Genomic DNA, 7,097 nt, shown 5'->3' on the forward strand with positions numbered 1-7,097 from the left:
AAATAGCACATTTGTTCTTAGTGACATGTGGCTGAAGGCAAAACTTAAATCCAACAGAATTTGCTGGATCTTAGTTCTGATGCCATTTCTTGCAACCTTTGGATATAAAAATGACAGAAGTCTTGGAATATTTCTCCCACTCCAGAATTTTAGTTATTTTGCAGTCACAAATCTGCAAAATCTCCAGATTTTCCCTCCTCCAGGAAAGAGAGTCTTAATTAAATAATTAATTAAGCCTTTTAAAAAACAAGCAGTTCCCTGTGGATTGCTTTTATAATTGCCTCTATACTCCTCAACTAAAGGTCTACCTAAGCGAACTGCCTCATTTGTTCTCAATATAACATTTTACCAATTTAATTCATCCCATTGTTTACTATAAAGCTCATGTGTCTCTGTTGTCATCATCTGTTCAAAGCCATAAGGTCCCAGAAGAACCAAGTATCCTTAATTTATTTTCTATGGGGCCTAACCAGCATTATATGATATTAAACAGGTAATAATTATGTTTAATGTGATGGTGATAAAGACAGGAATCTATAGTAGGCTGATAAAATATGAATTTAACATGAAAACAGACACTTATTAAAGCTTTAGTGCTTTTTATAGCACACAGTAGTCTATCCGTGGCTCAGAAGAATTTAGTATGATGTGAAAACATGGATGAAAAGGTGCAAAATAGCCAACTTCCAATGACTCAGGGTACATGTGTCCCTTAAGTTGCTCGCCTGCCTTTGCCCTATGGCCATGTTTCCGTTTTTATGATTCCAGCCAGAGAAGGCATAGAGGAGGTCAAATCAGTGAATTCTCTAAATAGTGATAGTTCTGGTAATAATGTTACTCCAAGAGGGGCACCTGGGTGACACAGTTGGTTAAACATCCGACTTTGGCTCAGGTCATGATCTTGCAGTTCATGAGTTTGAGCCCCGTGTTAGGTTCTGTGCTGACAGCTCAGAGCCCGGAGCCTGCTTCAGATTCTGTGTCTCCCTCTCTCTCTGCCCATCCCCCACTCAAGCTCTGTCTCTCTTTCTCTCTCAAAAATAAATAAACATTTAAAAAATAATGTTACTTGAAGAGAAGGTGGTAATGACTGCTAAATCATTATTTTGAGGGATTATTGTAGAATTAGATCTTGATGGAATTAGATCTGGCATTAATAAATCAACATTCATTGAATGTTTAGTTGGTAGAAACATGGAGGAATTCCTTTTTCTGTCAGAGGCTCTGTATGGCAAGTCTGACTGTGGAAGATCTTGTATCCATGGGAGAAAGTCAAATGGTTGATCTTCATGAACTAGCTGAGCTTGGAGGAGCAAGCCTGAAAGACAAAGTCGTTTTCTAAAAATGAAGGATTTAACCTTTGTTCTAGTCCTTTCTGTCAGCAAGAAAACTGTCAAGGTTGATTTCAAATAAATTATCATCCTTGGCATTTCCCCCCAAAACTGCCTCTCTGTCACTTCATAGAAATCGCTACTTGTCCTCAGTTGTATGTAGTATTAGCTCAGACATTGCACACAATTCATTATACCACAGAAATTGAAAAAAAACCACATCATATATTATAATATAATATAATATAATATAATATAATATAATATAATATAATATAATATATTTCCCCTGAACTGGCTATGTATCAATAAACTCAGGAGTATTAGAGTTAAGGTCTGAAACCACAGCCACTTTGTCACTTAGCGGTCAGTGTTCTTCCAAGAGAGATTAGGAAGTGTTTGGCTTAGAGACAAGCTTTAAAAATTACTGAGAAATGCATTTTTGCCAGGTCTATTAATATTACTTCTACTTAGATCATCATATTTCTTCACATCTTTTAGATGTTTGTGAAGTGTGTTTGTGATAACATTTCTTTCACCTTTAAAACAACCTCAGACCTCTTAAGTACATGTGTCTTCAAGACAGAATTAGAGCATTTTCACTCCTGGAGTGCATGTATCTATGATCAGATATGATCACATGCTCTAACAGTGAATTGAAATCAGTTTTATGACTCCTACCATCAGAGCAAGTGCTGGGCCTAACGAACTGGGGGCAGAGAGGTACATGACCAACACCACCCTGCATGGGGTGTGGTGCTGAGCGCCCACATTTCCCATCCGGGTCCACAGTCTGCAATTCAGAAATCCAAATGGCTCTGGAAAACAGGACTTTTTAGTAACAAATTTGGTGGCCTAGACTCATGAGAAGCCTTAGAGTTCTTATTCTAATAATCCCACCTCACTAAATGGGACTATCAATATGTTAGATTATGGAGTGCTGGCCCAGGCCTATTAGGGGTGTTATGTAAGTGCATATACTCACATTACCTTTCTAACTGCGCCCCCCCCCAAAAAAAAAAAGTCTGAGTTTTGAAACACACCTGACACCAAAGATTTGTATCAGGAATTGTGAGCTGTACCTTTCCTTACGGTGCTAAAGTCTTTAACACAAAATCATTATGGGCAGTCGCTGTTAAATCCTCCATCACCTGTGTATATGGGTGATTAGTTGCTCTTACAGAAAACTATAACACTTATCATAACATACTAATAGCTTGTTTTCAATCTAGTATCTTCTGGACTAGACCGACAACTCTTCCAGAGAGAAACTGCCTTTAAAAAATAACGTTTATTGTTTATTTTCTGATTATAACACAAATGTATGTTCCTTGGTGAAAATTTGGGAAGTACAGAAACATGTACAGAAAATAAAAATAATATATAATCCCACACATGAAGGACAAAGTTCCTATTATATTTCATTATGGTTTTTCCTATGCATATTTTTAAAAATAAAACTGGGACCATACTAAAGCATATTCTTTTTCCCCCCAGTTTTATTGATATAATTGACATACAGCTCTGTGTAGGTTTAAGATGTATGGCATAACGACATGTGTGCAGATTGTGAAGTGATTATCCACAATAAGTTTAGTTAACGTCCATAACTGAATGGATGGAAGCATTATTTTAAAAATCTTTATTTCTAGTGGCTGCAAGGTATTCCATAGGTATGGAGAACCATGATTTATTTAACTACTGCCTTATTGGAGGACTTCCTACTCGTTCCCAATTTTTTAAATGAAAAGAGAAACAGTTTATTTCTTTTTTTTAATTCTTTTTAACATTTATTATTTTTGAGAGTCAGAGATAGAGAGCAAGCAGGGGAGAGGCAGAGAAAGAGACACACACACACACACACACACACACAGAATCTGAAGCAGGCTCCAGGCTCTGAGATGTCAGCACACAGCCCAACGTGGGGCTCGAACCCACAAACCATGACATCATGACCTGAGCTGAAGTTGTTTGCCTAACTGACTGAGCCACCTAGGCACCCCTAGAGAAGCTGTTTCTTAAACAGATTATTAGGCACAGTGCCTAGCACTTCCTCACTCAATAAAAAAGTATTGAATTGATTAAAGCTATTTTCATCTACTAAGATCCTAGCACAAATAGGCTTATTAGGTTTAATCAGACACTTAGGAGGAGTCTGAAAGAATGAACTCCAGAGCCAATATATCTTGATTATGAAGGGAGCAGTTTAAGCCTGACTGAGAGAGGCAGTGCAGGGATAGGAGTTGCTAACAGTGTGTAGGGTGGGGAGAGGAAGCTTTGAAAAACTTCTAAGATGAATTTTGACTATGTCACAGTTTGACCCACTGAGGGAAGTGTTGAACCATCTGCAATGGTTTCATTCTCCCATGCTTCTCAACAAGTGGCTGTTTTGTCGCGTGTTTCTGTTTTCTCTTTTAATTGCTCATAGTCGTTCCTTTGAGGGCAGACATGTGCTCTTTGAATTTAATTGAATGTCTGCTTTAGAATAATATGACAAGGGGAAACATCTTCTTAGATTCCAGTATGTGTTAAGATGGGTATAGTCATTTCTGGAAACTCCCAAATCAGATCTATGTGATGTCTTCCAGTAAATGTAATTAGGCCAGCTCAACAGGACTCTCCCCCAAGCAAAGTCAAGCAGATGGAAGCTGGAAGCACCATTTTCACTCTAACATGATTGAGACAAGACCCAGCAAACTGGACTAGCAATATTTGATGGTCTGCTGGTGTTTTGATGATATTTGCATGGGCTCCTCCAGAATGCCTGTTCCCATACCATGTAGAACGAACGCTGCCTTTTTTGATTTGGGGCCGAACCTACTCTACATTCAGATTATCTGAAAACTGTCAAAATACTCAATAAGCAATTAATGGTGCAAATACTGGAGCACCTGGGTTGTTTAGTTGGTTAAGCATCTAACTCTTGGTTTCTGCTCAGGTCATGATCTCACAGTTCGTGAGTTTGAGCCCAACATGCTGACAATGTAGAGCCTGCTTGGGATTCTCCCTCTCTCTCTGACCCTTCCCCACTCGCGCTCTGTCTCTCTCAAAATAAATAAATACACTTTTAAAAATGGTGCAAATACTAGTTATGGTAAATGCTAGCATTCAGCAAATTTGTTTAATTTAATTAAGCATTTAATTTCCTTCTGGTGTTTTTTATAAAATAAAAGAGGGAGGAAAAAATAATCTCAGTTATTAACTACTTAAAGCTTTTCAGTTACTGAAAAGCTATAGCAAACCATGGGCTATAGCAAACCATTGGGCTATAGCAAACCATGAATCTTTTAAAAGCAAGACACTAGGGTGCCAGGGTGGCTCCATCGGTTAAGCATCCTGCTGTTAGTTTTAGCTCAGGTAAGAATCTTGAGGTTTGTGAGATCGAGCCCCGAGCCCTGCGTAGGATTCTGCACTGGTTGCACTGAGCCTGCTTGAGAGTGTCTCTCTCTCTCTCTCTCTCTCTCTCTCTCTCTCGCTCCTTCTGTCTCTGACCCTCCCCTGCTCATGCTCTTGAGCTCATGCACTCTCTTTCTCTCAAAATAAACTTGAAAAAAAAAGCACAGCACAATTTAAATTAAAATAAAAATTGTTTAAACTTTCAAAAGGCAATGGAAATACAATTCCTTTGAAAGGGTATTTACTTTCATATTCCTTAGAATAAATATTATAAAGTAATATAAAGCTATATAGAATACAATATTACAGAGTGATATAAATCCTGAGGACTATTCCCCAAAATGTTAGCCCATTCATCATCAATTGACATTCATCACTCTTTCCTGACAATGCCCAGCCTCTTCCCTTGATCTCCTCCTTACCAGTCAATGACCATTTCTGATGAGGATCAGAATATTACAGTGAGGCAGTCAGTATTGTAAAGCTCAGGAAATATTAAGTCAAAAGGAAGGATACAACTAAAAGGATAATCCCTAACATTAATTAGGATGTCAGAAAGAGTTCTTGGCAAAAAGTAAATTAGAATTGGAGCATCTTTCTTTTCTTCTTAAAGATGCATAAAAATACAATTCTGATTTTTCTATATGCTTATCCCCTTTCCCCCTAAAGTGATGTAGCTGTCACATGATGTATGCCCACCAGGGGCAGGGGGCAGGGAGGGAATGTTTTCCAAGGTAATCTTGCTTTTGTTTTTCTTTCTGTATTTTTGAAAAAAATCTTTGTTTAAAAGCCCAATTTTTTTCTACTTCTGAGTTGGCAGATGACATAGTTAATTAATTTTTTCTCAGTTATAAGTACATTAAAAGTAATTTAAGAACTGAACAGAGAATTGAAGCCCACATGTTAGGATATAGAAGCATAAAATATCCTAGACTATCACATTATTGATGATCTGTGCAGCATTTTATACTGATGCATATATTGATTTGATGGAATGTTTAAATAAATTCTCAGGAAAATTGAATAAGTAGCTACATGTATGACCTGTATGAACACAAATTTCCATTTTTCTCTAGCTTTCACATAGAAATTGAAATTATACATACATAACGGGAATAGTGTGAATCATGCATCACATTTAGAGTTAGATAATCTTGGCATGACTTAGTCTTGATTTACATTTAAACTATACTTGTATCTGTGATATCACCAGGATGCATTATATTTTCTGCAGATGTTTTCTTAGGGTGATTTTTCATGCTGTTTTCTCTGAATCTGGGTGATTCTCATGTGAGACATCATTAGGTTTGTAGGGAATGCTTTTCTAGTTGTAAAAGGCTGTAAAAGAAGCCTGAAGGCAGGTTGCAAACCATTGGCAAACTCCCCATTATTGAGGAAACACACTTAGTGGAGCCCTTAACCTTATATGAGCCACCCAGCTGGGCACTGACACTCAGTTTCCTCACTTTTAAAGTGAGTTAACACTATCACCCACACTCCAGCTGTAGTACATGGATTTCTTTTCTGTTTCCTCAAACACATTAAGCTCCCTCTCACTTTTTGTCTTTGCTAATATGATCCCTTAGTTTGGAATATTCTCTCCAATCTTAGTTCATACTTACCCATCCTTCAAGTCTCATCTCAAAAGTCACCTCCTCAGGGGAATCTTTCTTGATCCCCCAGATATTTCTGTCATTATATGTTCAGGGAAACCAGTCCTTTGCCTGTATAGCACTTATTTTATAAATATTTAATTGTATGATTGATTAATAGTTATCTTCCCTGCTGGACAGTAGTAGTGTCCAGCACTAGTCAGTAAATAGTGCTAGTTGCATAAGTAAATGTATATGTATGGACCCTGATTTTAATTCAGGAAGTGAAAAAAAACTTCAGGAAATTGAAGGCAAATTGTCTAAAAAAGTTATATAAGTACTTTCCGGAATAACAGAACTTGGAGAATAAAAATGTGGCTGATTAATAATGGGCACTCCTTCCATCAAGAGGTAGTGTCTATTTCTTTTCTGTTTGATCTGGACAGGACTGTGACAGCTTTGACCAATACAGGATGACAGAAATGATGCCATGCTAGTCTCATGTGTAGCCCTTAAGTGGCGAGTCCCCCCCCCACACACACACTTCTTACCTCTAGGAAGCCAACCATCAATTAAGAAGTGAGACTACTCTGAGACTACCATTCTGTGAGAAGCCCAAGCCACCTGGAGAGGCCCTGGAGGAAGAGACTCAGAGGAGAGAGAGGTCAGACAACACTGAGGCATTGGAGATGTGAGTGAAGAAGCCATCTTGAAAGTACATCCTCCAGCTCCAGCTGCCCCAACCAATTCCACATGGATAAGACATGAACCACCTAGATTA

This window comes from Lynx rufus, unplaced genomic scaffold (genome assembly GCF_022079265.1).
Source record: "Lynx rufus isolate CCGP_SWC_20201006 ecotype Redwood Valley unplaced genomic scaffold, mLynRuf1.p SCAF_2, whole genome shotgun sequence".
NCBI lineage: Eukaryota > Metazoa > Chordata > Mammalia > Carnivora > Felidae > Lynx > Lynx rufus.